This window comes from Euleptes europaea, chromosome 4, assembly GCF_029931775.1.
Source record: "Euleptes europaea isolate rEulEur1 chromosome 4, rEulEur1.hap1, whole genome shotgun sequence".
NCBI classification, from domain to species: domain Eukaryota; kingdom Metazoa; phylum Chordata; class Lepidosauria; order Squamata; family Sphaerodactylidae; genus Euleptes; species Euleptes europaea.
Genome location: NC_079315.1, coordinates 8,093,366 through 8,106,385, shown reverse-complemented (window position 1 = coordinate 8,106,385; position 13,020 = coordinate 8,093,366).

The following is a 13,020-nucleotide window of genomic DNA, read 5'->3' as shown; positions in this document are numbered from 1 at the left end:
GTCAAAGGGATCCCATTTAATTATCTGACACAACGGCGAGCAGTTCGGGCATCTATGCATATGCAAAGTGTTTTCGGGTTACTGTTTTCATTATTGGAGATAGCAATGAAAATTGGTGCCAGCTTCCTCTGCTCTTTCTACTTGGTGCAAGTAATCTGCTTAAATCTAGGCATGTGAAATGCCTCTCTCTTTTTTTTAATTTCCACTTTTCTACCCTGCGGTCTCAGCTCTCTGCAGGGTGTGTGGTTTATGCTTGCTTGAAGGGATTGGGGGTGTAATTCGAAGGATGAGTCACGAAAGGAGATAGATGCACACCCAAATATACGTCTTGTCTTTTGTTTTTAATTTCTCCCTCTGGCTCAAACAACAATGTGTGTATCCAGCACCTGATAATTTTTGTTTCTACGGAAATTAAATTGTATAGAATTAGGACTGAGCTGAAACTAGGGAGGGGGGTCCACGTGACTATTTTTGTAATATATATGTGTGTAGTCACAATAAGAATTTGTTGATTTCTTCCTCTTGATGAACTTTTGTCCATTGACATCCTTTCGTCCTTCAAACCTGCTCCTGTGGAAAAAGAAACATAGAAAGATTATTGACTGAAGTGTACTCACCCTATTTATTACCCACCTTTTGCGTCTGATGCATGTTGCGTTTTGTATGTTGGTGGTCAACGTGACTATTTTTGTAATATATATGTGTGTAGTCACAATAAGAATTTGTTGATTTCTAATAATATTCGCTCCTGTACTGATTTTCTAACCTCCATGTGGTAGCTGGAGATCTCCTGCTATTACAACTGATCTCCAGGCGATAGAGATCAGTTCGCCTGGAGAAAATGGCCACTTTGGCAATTGGACTCTATGGCATTGAAGTTCTTCCCCAAACTCCGTCCTCCTCAGGCTCCACCCCAAAAACCTCCAGCCAGTGGCGAAGAGGGACCTGGCTACCCTACGTTCATGGGAAATTCGAACACATGAAGCTGCCTTACACTGAATCAGACCCTTGGTCCATCAAAGTCAGTATTGTCTACTCAGACCGGCAGCGGCTCTCCAGGGTCTCAGGCGGAGGTCTTTCACATCACCTACTTGCCCAGTCCCTTTAACTGGAGATGCCGGGGATTGAACCTGGGACCTTCTGCATGCCAAGCAGATGCTCTACCACTGAGCCACGGCCCCTCCCCTTTCAATTCCTGAAAACACAGCAGACAGCACAGCCATTAAAGTAGCATCAGATTCCCAGCAGGGATTTTGCATTCAAACTTCCATTATTCAAAGTTGAACTTGTTTTCATTAATTTAGTTATAACTCTTCTGAAATGGGGGAAAATAACAATAAGTCATAGTCTGAAATATAATGGCATGCTCCTCTGATCCTGGCGAGAACAGGTATGCATCATGACTAGTATCCATTTTGACTAGTAGCCATGAAGAGCCCTCTCCTCCATGAACATGTCCACTTCTCTTTTAAAGCCTTCCAAGTTGGGTGCCCTCACCACATCCTGGGGGAGGGAGTTCCACCATTTAACTATGCTTCACAGATTTAACTGGGCTTCCTCTCTGGTCAGTTTCAGCAGCGAGTGTTAAGATCTCGGGAACGGAGCCGGCTGTCCCCCTCTCCCTGTGCTTCATTTCCATTAACAATTTCCCCCTGCTAAAATAACACTTTAAAACAAAACAAAACCTTGGGGCAAAAAGCCCACATGCATACAGTTTTGAGAATTTGAATCAGAAAACTGTGTGTCTGCAGAGTGGCAAACCCAGTACAAATTTCCCCTGCATTAAGAGGACTATGTCATGGGGAAGCCTGCTGAGGCTTCCTCAGATGAAGAAGACCTTGAAACAGCAGGCAGAGGAAGCTGAGCAGGCACAGACGGATGAATGTCCCCCATGCCTACAACCACCTAGGGCAGAGGACTCACCTGTGTCCAGCAGCAGCCGTCCACAGCCACTGAAGCAGCGGCACTGAAGTTGCAGAACACTCCTCTTCGAGCATAGAAGAAGTGCTAGATTACAAGCACTACGAAGAGCACTGCCGGCTGACAGTGATGAGGATAATGAGCTCCCGCCAGCAGAGAGTGCTGAGTCAGAGGAACCAGCAACAGCTGGTTCCTCTTAGGCTTATTTAGGCAGACACTGGCATCCAGACTGATGTGGGAACAACTTGTTTTTACTACCCTGTGTTCTCTTGGACTGCTGATCATTTCTGAGACTCTCATGGCCTTGACCTCGGAACGGACTGACTTGGCATTTGGACTTTGCTTTTGGTATTGACCCTCGGACTGCTATCTGACTACGCTGCTTGCTTCTGGCCGTCAGGCCTGCTGGCATTTAGGACAGACTATTTGCTTCTGATGCCCGAGCGAAGGTTGGCCCAAGAGGGTCAATGTGCTGGATATGCTGCATAAGTGGGCAGGGGAAAGGTGGCAGTTTTGGGAGAAGGGCTCTGGCTGCGCTTTATCGTCGCCACGGCTTCCCTGTCAAAAGCCATTCTTCTCTGCAGCAAATTTTTGCTGGTTGAAGTAGATTAGAAGAAGAAAAGTCTTTCTCTTCTTCCTTTAGAAGTGGATTCCTGAAAGCAATTACATGTAATTACTGACACGTTAAATTCTTAGAAGGAATATAAAAGGGAAAAGCAACTTGGCACCAAAAGGATGAAGGAAGAAAGCAACTGTTGAGAAAGGAAAATGGGCCGTCTTCCCTAAAGAGGTAATTTCTCTGAAGGTTATCAAGTCTGAACATTGTCACTTGTCTCCAGACTCCAGAGAACAGTCCCCCTGGATAAAATGGATGCTTTTGAGGGTGGAGTTGGTGGCCTTGTACCCCACTGAGGCCCCTTTCCTGCCCAGGCTCCATCCCCAAATCTCCAGGATATTTCCATTCTGGATTGGGCAACCCTATCCCATCCCACGCTGGTGGCCAAGGGGCAGTTGGTCCTAATGCTTAACAGTTAAGGTTGCCAGGTCCCTCTTTGCCACCAGTGGGAGGTTATTGGGGTGGAGTCTGAGGAGGGTGGGGTTTGGGGAGGGACTTCAATGCCATAGAGTCCAATTGCCAAAGCAGCCATTTTCTCCAGGGGAACTGATCTCTGTTGGGTGGAGATCAGTTGTAATATGAGGAGATCTCCAGCTAGTAACTGGAGGTTGGCAACCCTACTACCTCACCATCCCCTACCAGTGGCCAGTGGGGACCTGGCAACCCTACTTGTCAGTTAGGGTTGCCAGGTCCTCCCTCTCCACCAGCAGGAGGTTTTGGTGCGGGGGCGTGGCAGCGATCCCATGCACGCAACATGATTATGTCACTTCCAGGTTTGCCCCCAGAAGCGCCACATTGCAATAGGACGCTTTTTAGCACTAGGGTTGCCAACCTCCAAGTGCTGGCGGAAGAACTCCTGCTATTACAACTGATGTCCTGCTGATAGAGATCAGTTCACCTGGAGAAAATGGCTGCTTTGGCAATTGGACTGTATGGCATTGTAGTCCTTCCCCAAACCCTGCCCTCCTAGTACCTGGAGGTTGGCAAGCCTAGGAAGCACCAGGTGCCACCTTGGCAGAACCCTAGAATTGGGCTGGCCAAGATTTCAACTTCCTTGGAGAACTGTTGAAAGAAGAAGAAGAGTTGGTTTTTATATGCTGACTTTCTCTGTCACTTAAGGGAGACTAAAACCGGCTTACAATCACCTTCCCCTCCCCACAACAGACACCCTGTGAGGTAGGTGGGGCGGAGAGAGCTGTGACTAGCCCGAGGTCACCCAGCTGGCTTCATGCGGAGGAGTGGGGAAACCAATCCACTTCACCAGATGAGCCTCCGCCGCTCATGTGGAGGAGTGGGGAATCGAACCCGGTTCTCCAGATCAGAGTCCACCGCTCCAAACCACCGCTCTTAACCCACTACACCAAGCAGAGATAAGGATTCATTGTAACACCGTCTAAGCTACGGAGACCGGCTTGGCAAGACATCTAAACAAACAACAAATTGTTAAAAGTTTTGCTCTCGGATCAGGAGAGCGACTGCATTGAAAAACAATTTTCAAATGCAGTCAATATACAGAATAATGGGGAGGGAGGACAGGAGGAGATTGAACGGCCGAAGGATACCACAGCAGGAAAGCACGGAGAGCCGCTAGCAACTGCGTCAATGAAGAGGCAAGTGTCTGTGACGATATATAAATGTCTGAAGGAGGAGAAGAAATACCCAGTGCACCATACTGAGATGATCTGAAACCACAAGGAGGGCTGACCAAGCCGGGGAGAAGAAACCATCCGGGAGCTCAATAACAACCGTCAACTCCCAGATAATTCTTTGAAAAACACATGTCGGGCCTTAAGAGCTTGTCACATAGGAGAGGGAACAATGTGATCTGCGGGAACCGTTCGAACGCGTCTTTGTTCGGGGCCTGCGGAAAAAGGAAGAAAAGCTGTCGCTGACATCCGAGCGGATCATAAGGGACCCGGATCGACAAGACAGCAGATGCATGTACTGTATTCCACAAATAAGGTTGCCAAATGCCAGGTAGTAGCAGGAGATCTCCTGCTAATTCAACTGATCTCTAGCCGATAGAGATCAGATCCCCTGGAGAAAAATGGCCGCTTTGGCAATTGGACTCTATGGCATTGAAGTCCCTCCCCTCCCCAAACCCTGCCCTCCTCAGGCTCTGCCCCCAAAATCTCCATCCAATGGCAAAGAGGGACCTGGCAACCCTAGACTGGAAGCAAATGGGAGGTGGGGGGCGGGGAGGAATGATGAGTTGAGATGTGCAACTTTTCTTTTTTTTTCCCCTTTAAAAAAATTATTTAATAAAAAATACATTTTAAGCAGTAAAGGACAACATGAAACCATCCTTCTCTGGCGACATAAAACAGATAAACGGGAGACTCTTGGGGGGGAAAATAAGCAAATGCTATTGTCACATACATGTTAAAAAGAAAGTCCACTTCTAAGGGATAAAGGAAAGAAAAGGAAAATCCAGTATTTGGAATTAATGGAGTACAAATAACATTTGTTCAAAGATAAAATGTGACATATTTGTGTGTGTGTTTTTAAATTATTTTTTAATTTTTATACATTGGGGTATAGAAAAAAAAGAAAACAAGGGGAAAAGAAAAGGGGGAAATTGAAGGGAAAAATATGTTCGTGTCCAAGCTTCAATGTGATAATACATACATGCACCCTTCATCAGCATTAAACTTAGATTACTGGTTTCTAATACCAATTATTGATTTAACATTCTTCTAAATTACACACTGAAGAGCAAAAAGGTTGGAAGCACTTAATGTGACATAAGATTTGATCTTGGGGGTGGGGGGGACTAAGGTTGATAATACACTAATAAATAACAAGCTAAACTAGAAATCAGTGATTTGAACAAATCCCACCCCATTGAAGAAGTAGGTGAGAATTCAGGTAAAATTTAAGTATGCCAGCTCAGCTAGTTTATTGATTGGTCTGAGTTGCTTAAAAATCATGACGTGGCTGCTATATAAAATAATTTAAAATATGGCAGGTGGTATACCAACGGGCTGATTTTCTGAAAGGCAGAAAGGGGATATGATAACCATCTTCAAGTACTTGAAGGGCTGTCAAATAGAGGAGGGTGCCAAGTTGTTTTCTGTTGCCCCAGAAGGTCGGACCAGAACCAAAGGGTTGAAATTAAATCAAAAGAGTTTCTGTCTAGACATTAGGAAGAATTTTCTAACAGAGCGGTTCCTCAGTGGAACAGGCTTCCTCGGGAGGTGGTAAGCTCTGCTTCCCTGGAGGTTTTTAAGAAGAGGTTAGGTGGCCATCTATCAGCAATGCTGATTCTGTGACCTTAGGAAGTTCATGAGAGGGAGGGCATCTTGGTCATCTTCTGGTCACTAGGGGTCTGCGGGGGGGTGGGAGGTAGATGTGAATTTCCTGCATTGTGCAGGGGGTTGGACTAGATGACCCTGGTGGTCCCTTCCAACTCTATGGTTCTATGCTTCTATGAAAAAGCAACAGCCACAAATATAGCAGTTTCAATGCAGCTCCAATGCTGCACATGTGCAAGAGTTCCCCCACTCTCTAATACAGTGCACATGAAAATCTGGTGTGTACTGGAGCATCCTTCTTTGCAAGGAAGAACCCAAAAGCGCCTGTGTGCAAAGGAGGTTTGGATCACAGCTGATGTGTGTAGAATTGCAGTTAGTTGAAGTGCAGCTTTCCATGGCAGGCGCCGCTGTCTAGAGTCTTCAAGGAAGGATGGAAGGATTACCCAGGCCTGAATAAAAGGTGAACAGATGTTTGCGAATGAACTAATTAATTGATCGGCTGTCGGTGCACCGGGAATTGAGATGGGAGCACTTAATTAAATGGAGGTCTTGTTCGTTAGGCGATTGCAGCAGAGAAGAGGGAGAGAGAACCTTTTGAACCAAGTAGGGTTGCCGACCTCCAGGTACTAAACCAAAATAACAATCACCCGGTGCTGTATTGACAGATACTCAATCAAAACACACTAAATATTAATCAAGTACAGTGTATTAATAATGAGATAACAAGAATGAAAAGAATACCTCACTACCTAGAGCATGCAAACGTACAAATACATAATACAAGATACAACAGATACTGAACAACACAATCACTAGAAATATATGCAATATATACAATGGAAAAGCGAACGTGATCCCACAATTCACTTGTGCAAAATCAGTAGGGGAAAAAATCTTTTCGACAGTCCAAATATGGTTCAAATTCACAAGGAGTCATTCAGAATCTCAAAACAGAACGCAGATCCCGGATAGTCTTTGCGTTTCACCAAAGAGGCTTCATCAGCCTTGCATCTTTCTGGACAATTCTTATTCACCTTAGTAAAGGTTTGGAAAATGTCGCAGCGTGTAATCAACCGCTGAGTTGCTCTCTCTCAACAGGATCTGCGTTCTGTTTTGAGATTCTGAACGACTTCTTGTGAATTTGAACCATATTTAGACTGTGGTCCCCACTGCACGATTTACATTGCCCTTTTAAGGGATTTACTTCGGCCTCCGGACCGTGAGTGAAACCAAGGGAGGGCTTCTCCGCTCCCCACTAAACCTGTGAATATTGTTCTACTCTGGGTCGAAAAGATTTTTTTCCCTACTGATTTTGCACAAGTGAATTGTGGGACCATGTTCGCTTTTACATTGTATACATTGTATATATTTCTAGTGATTGTGTTGTTCAGTATCTGTTGTATCTTGTATTATGTATTTTTACGTTTGCATGCTCTAGGTAGTGAGGTATTCTTTTCATTCTTGTTATCTCGTTATTAATACACTGAACCTGATTAATATTTAGTGTGCTGTTGTTTTGAATGAGGACCTCCAGGTACTAGCTAGAGATCTCCTGCTATTCCCCACTCCTCCCCATCAGTGGCAGACTCTAATCTGGAGAACCGGGTTGGTTTCGCCACTCCTCCAAAAAATTTTATTTATTTATTTATTTATTTATTTATCTATCTATTTATCTATTTATCTATTTATCTATTTATCTATTTATCTATTTATCTATTCATTTATTTATTCAAATGTAGAGCCAAGTCATGCTGGTCCTGGCAAGACAATGGAGCCCTGGTTCTTGTGTATGTAATGAAGCATGCAGCAAGATGTTACCAGGTGTTTTCCTGGCCTGTTTCCACCCCCCCTTATAAAAAAACACATCTTGTTTTTCTAAGTAAGTTTTACATGTTTAGGCTAAGAAGGCCACAGTAACCTGGGAGGGTCACTGTCTGTCACAGATGGAATACCGCTGCTGCACCCAGTGATTCCCTACCTCCCTTCCGATTTACTTTCTGTGGTGGCGGAAAGCGCCGCCAAGTCACAGCTGAATTCTGGTGACCCCGTCGGGTTTTCGAGGCAAAAGACATCGGGAGGTGGTTTGCCATTGCCTGCCTCCGCGTGGGCCAAGAGAGGTCGGAGAGAACTGTGACTGGCCCAAGGTCGCCCAGCAGGCTTCGTGTGGAGGAGCGGGGAATTCAGCCCGGCTCTCCAGATTAGAGTCTGCTGCTCACGTGGAGGAGTGGGGAATCGAACCCGGTTCTCCAGATCAGAGTCCGCCGCTCAAGTTATCCATCATTGCTGGCCTCCCCATCCTGTCGTCGGTGTGTGTGTGTGGGCGGGTGATCAACTGTAACTCGGTTCTTCTGTAGTGCAGACTGGTTTATTTAAATGTCATCTTGCTGTTTAATTAGTGTGGCATTATGGTTTTAACTTGACGTTTTAGGGGTTTTATGTGATTTTATAGAGTCTTATCTGCCCTGAGCCTGACTTGGCTGGGAATGGATGTTTTAGGGGTTTTATGTGATTTTGTAGAGTGTGATCCGCCCTGAGCCCGGCTTGGCTGGGAATCGAGGGCGTGCTATAAATTTGAATAAATAAATGAATAGATAAATAAATAAATAAATAAATAAATAAATAATTGTGGAGGAGTGGCGAAACCAACCTGGTTCTCCAGATTAGAGTCCGCCGCTGATGTGGAGGAGTGGGAAATCAAACCCGGCTCTCCAGATCCGAGTCCACCGCTCTTAACCACTATACCACGCTGGAGATGGTCTGAGTAGCCCCCAGCGAGAGCTGTGTTTTGAGAAAACAAACATCAGCTTGTTAAACAGGATGGCCTTGATCTGGAGGTACTCTCAGAATTTATAGATTGGTGTATGTGTGTGTGTGTTTTAAATTAATAAGTCCCTCCAGTATGGTGTAGTGGCCAGCCTGGTGTAGTGGTTAAGAGCAGTGGTTTGGAGCAGTGTATTCTGGAGAACTGGATTTGTTTCCCCACTCATACATGAAGTCAGCTGGGTGACCTTGGGCTAGTCACACTCTCTCAGCCCTGCCTACCTCACAGGTTTGAGTCTCCCTTAAGTGGTAGAGAAAGTCGGCATATAAAAACCAACTCTCTTCCTCCTATAACTGATGGTTTGCAATCTCAGACATTTCCTTTTCGAGCACATTAAAAAAATTTTTTTGAGAGCAGGGAGGCACGCTCAACCCCGGCAGCGGGAGAAAGGGAGGAACAGGCGGGGAGAAACTTTGTGCCAACAGGAGAGCCCTGACTTGTGTGTGTGTGTGTGTGTGTGTGTGCAGGCACTCTATCCCTCAGTCTCTCTCCCTTCCTCCTCCTCCTGCTTCCCCCTCCCCAATCTGCCGCTCGCAGCAATTATGCTACTTTTCCAGCCCTTGCCCTCCTCTGCATTCCTTCCCCCTCAAGTCCATAAACCGTTTACAAAATCCACTTCAAGGACATTCCATATGAGGGAAATGTTTGATTGGGACCGTGCACAAATAAAAATGGTTGATCTAATGTCCCAACGTTCCCGTGTTCCTTTCTAAGACCACAAGCCCTTATGGGGGGGGGGTTAAGTAACAATAATGATTGGTGGATGCAAACGGGAGGGGAGGGGGAAGGTGGGATGAGAGGAGAAAGGCTTTTCATTGGGTGTTGCAAAAAGAGGGGAGGAGAACTGAATAGCGTATGTAACTGAACCCACCCCTTGGATTGCCGGTTTTGAAACGACATAACGAAATACATTGTGGTATAGGCGTGTTGGGAAAAAACAGATGTCTGGCACTTCCAAAGCATTTCCAAGCCAAAATGGGAGGTCTGAGGTGCGATCTAACCTGGATAACATTTTTTTTTAAACGTAGTATATACTGAGTGAGTTAGGCCCCTGAGTCCATCCATCTCTTGTTGGGTCTTCCTCTTTTCCTGCCGCCTTCAGCTTTTCCTAGCATGACTGTCTTTTCCAGTGACTCTTGTCTTCTCATAATGAGACCAAAGTACAGCAGCCTCAGTTTAGTCATTTTAGCTTCTAGGGTCAGTTCAGGCTTGATTTGATCTATAACCCACTGATTTGTTTTTTTGGCAGTCCAGGGTATCCGTAACACTCTCCTCCAACCCCACATTTCAAAGGAGTCTACTTTCTTCCTGCCAGCATTTTTCATTGACCAGCTTTCACACCCGTATGTAGTATGGCTTACAGAGGCTTACTGAGATATTATTTCCAAGTGATGCAATTTACCTCCGAAGAGCTTCAACTGGCCATCCCTACATATTAAGCCTTGGTTAAGGGGGCAAGACATTCCCCCCCTCAAAGTTGTTGGCAACCCCATTTTGGCTACAACGTACTTGGCATTGTATGCAAATTCAGAAAAGAAAGCATCCATTAATTTAAAGATTAAGCCTGCTGCTCAAGATCTTTTAAATCCATTCTTCTACTTGAATAATTTTAAGAGATAGAGGCGAAAATATTCACATCAGGTTTGCTCAGTAGCCTCTGAATACAAAAGTAGCTGCCAGTAAGGAGAAGCTATAATCAGATTGCCAGGCCTGGCTGGCAGTGCAGCTGGAAAATTATGGGGTGGGGGTAGGGGGTGGGGATGTTATTTGACATTGTGTCAATGTGTAATATCACATTCAGTGCTAAACTGGAACAGATGTCATCACATCTGGGTGATGCTCTAGGATTCACCCAGAGCACTAGGTAACCATAGAGTTTTGCTCGAATCTTAGACTGTTGCCCCGACACGATGATGTCACTTCCAGTGCAAAACTGGAACTGATGTCATCATATCTGGGTGATGCTCTAGGAGTCACCCAAAACTCCAGGCAACCATACAGTTTTGGGTGAATGTTAGACTGTTGCCCTGACATGATGATGTCACTTCCAGTTTTGCACTAGAAGTGATGTCACACATTGGTGTGATGTCAAATCACTCTCCCATTCCCCTTCCTTTGGCTTGCCAAGCGGTGGTGGAAAATGGGTGGGGTGGGGTTGGTCCAGGAGAAGTTTGGTGATCAAGCACATGCTTTGTACGTGGAAGGTACAACCCCAGAAACTCATGTTAGAAAGGTTTCAAGTCACAGGGCTTTACCCAATGCCCTTCATCTGTGCTGGCAAATGATACTGGGTAAGATGGACAAATCATCAGAGACGGTTAAAGGCCAGAGTTGCCAGCTCTGGGTTGGGAAATACCTGTGAGATTTTGGGGCAGAGCCTGAGGAGGGCGGGGTTTGGGGAGGGGAGGGACTTCGATGGGATATAATGCCATGCAGCCTGTCTTCCGAAGCAGCCATTTTCTCCAGGTGAGCTGATCTCTGTCGCCTGGAGATCAGTTGCAATTGTGGGAGCTCTCCAGCCACCACCCGGAGGTTGAAGGAAAATAACAAGCACTGATGGCTACTGGAAACATCAATAAGACTTTTTATAATTCAGTCATAAAAATCAAACCTTATACAGTGAAACAGAAGGAAACAAAGTCCCGCGGTGAAAACAAATTCCGCCGGGTGAGGTCTGTCTATATTTTGTTTTGTGTGAGGTTACTAATTTTTGTTTTAAATTGAAACATTTCTCAAACTGTAATAGCAAAAATGTTATTTATTTATTGAGATGTCCATGTGGTCTACTTTATGTAGGAAAGACAACTAGACCCATTAAATTATGTGTGGGTGAACACAGGTCACGTATTTGCAATAACGTGGTAGAGGCCCCTTTGGTTTCACATTACAATGAAATGAGACATGCTGACACTGACATTCAGTTCTTTGTGATCTGGCAATATGCACCCAAACCTCACACAAAACAAAATATAGACAGATTTCTGTCTCACCAAGAAAATCGCTTTCTTTTTATGTTTAACACAATGTCTCCTTATGGGTTGAATACAGCCTATGATTATTCCTGTTTTTTGTAATATGACCTGGTAGCTTTGAACATGTAATTGGCACAAGGCCTTCTCTTGTTTCTAAAATGTACTGTTTCTTTAATGCTAGTTGCACCTGTTGGCAATATAGCACATTTAAGCATTGCTATGAGTACTCATTGTTAAGAACGCTACAAGCCTTCCTCATGCAGATGTGATATTATTCACTGGCATATGGTATGTATGTGTTAAGACTCTTCTGTATAATTACATTAGCAATATTAGTATTCTTAAGATTGTATAGCATATTCAAGTCTTGCATTTTTGTATTCTTCTTCTTATATAGAGTCAAATATACTAGCTCAAGCCACCTTAAGCCCGATGGACAAAGCATCAGCGAAATAGGAAAATACCGGAATCCTATTTCGGGCTTAAAATATTCTAAGGAAATTCTCCTCAAAGTAAAGGGCAATTTAGCCCTAATTTTTGTTACAATATACTTTAAAATCAAGTTTTGGCTCAAAATTCTTCGGCTACATACAGCCAACATCGATCTGCAACTACTTTTGCCTGCGGTACCTGTTTCATCTGCGGCTCGGCATGCCGCTAGTGCCGCCCCAGTGAACGGATCTCCAGCCTTCACCTGGAACTAGGCAACCGGGAGACCTCACCCGGCGGAATTTGTTTTCACCACGGGACTTTGTGTGCTTCTGTTTCACTGTATAAGGTTTGATTTTTATGACTGAATTACAAAATGTCTTATTGATGTTTCCAGTAGCCATCAGTGCTTGTTATTTTCCTTCAACTCTGTTATTATAGCACGAGGGACGATTTTTGAATTGTATAACCACCCGGAGGTTGGCAACCCTATTAAAGGCAGCTTCGTGTGCTCAGGGGCTTCCTAGGCATTCCAGCGGCTGCTACAGGAAATGTGACAAGAGGGCTTCCTGTCCGTCCGTTCGCTTCACTGCTTCACTTTTTTTCCTATCAAAAAAGTTGCTCCAAGCCGTTCTGCTTCCTTGAGCTACGTGTCGTTGGTTATCCTTGCCTGCAGCAGGAAAAAAAGCAGAGCAAAGAAGTCAACAAGTGGGGAGGGAGGGGAGGGAGAGAATAAAGACTCCCTTGTTCTTCCCACCCCCCGGAAAAATCAAGGGTGCAGGAGGATGAGTGGACAGACAACGCCTGTGGTTGCTTTTCTCCCGAGGGCTGCTACAGGCACCCAGAAGTATTACGTGAACATATTTGCAGTGTTTTTACTTCACCGGAGTGTGTGTTTCACTAAAAAAAGCAAGGTAAAGGGACTGAATTTTCAGTAGAGGTGCCCTGAACTTAGTGGCAGCTGAACATACCATTTTTAAAAAAATAATATTTTATTATTTGTTAAAA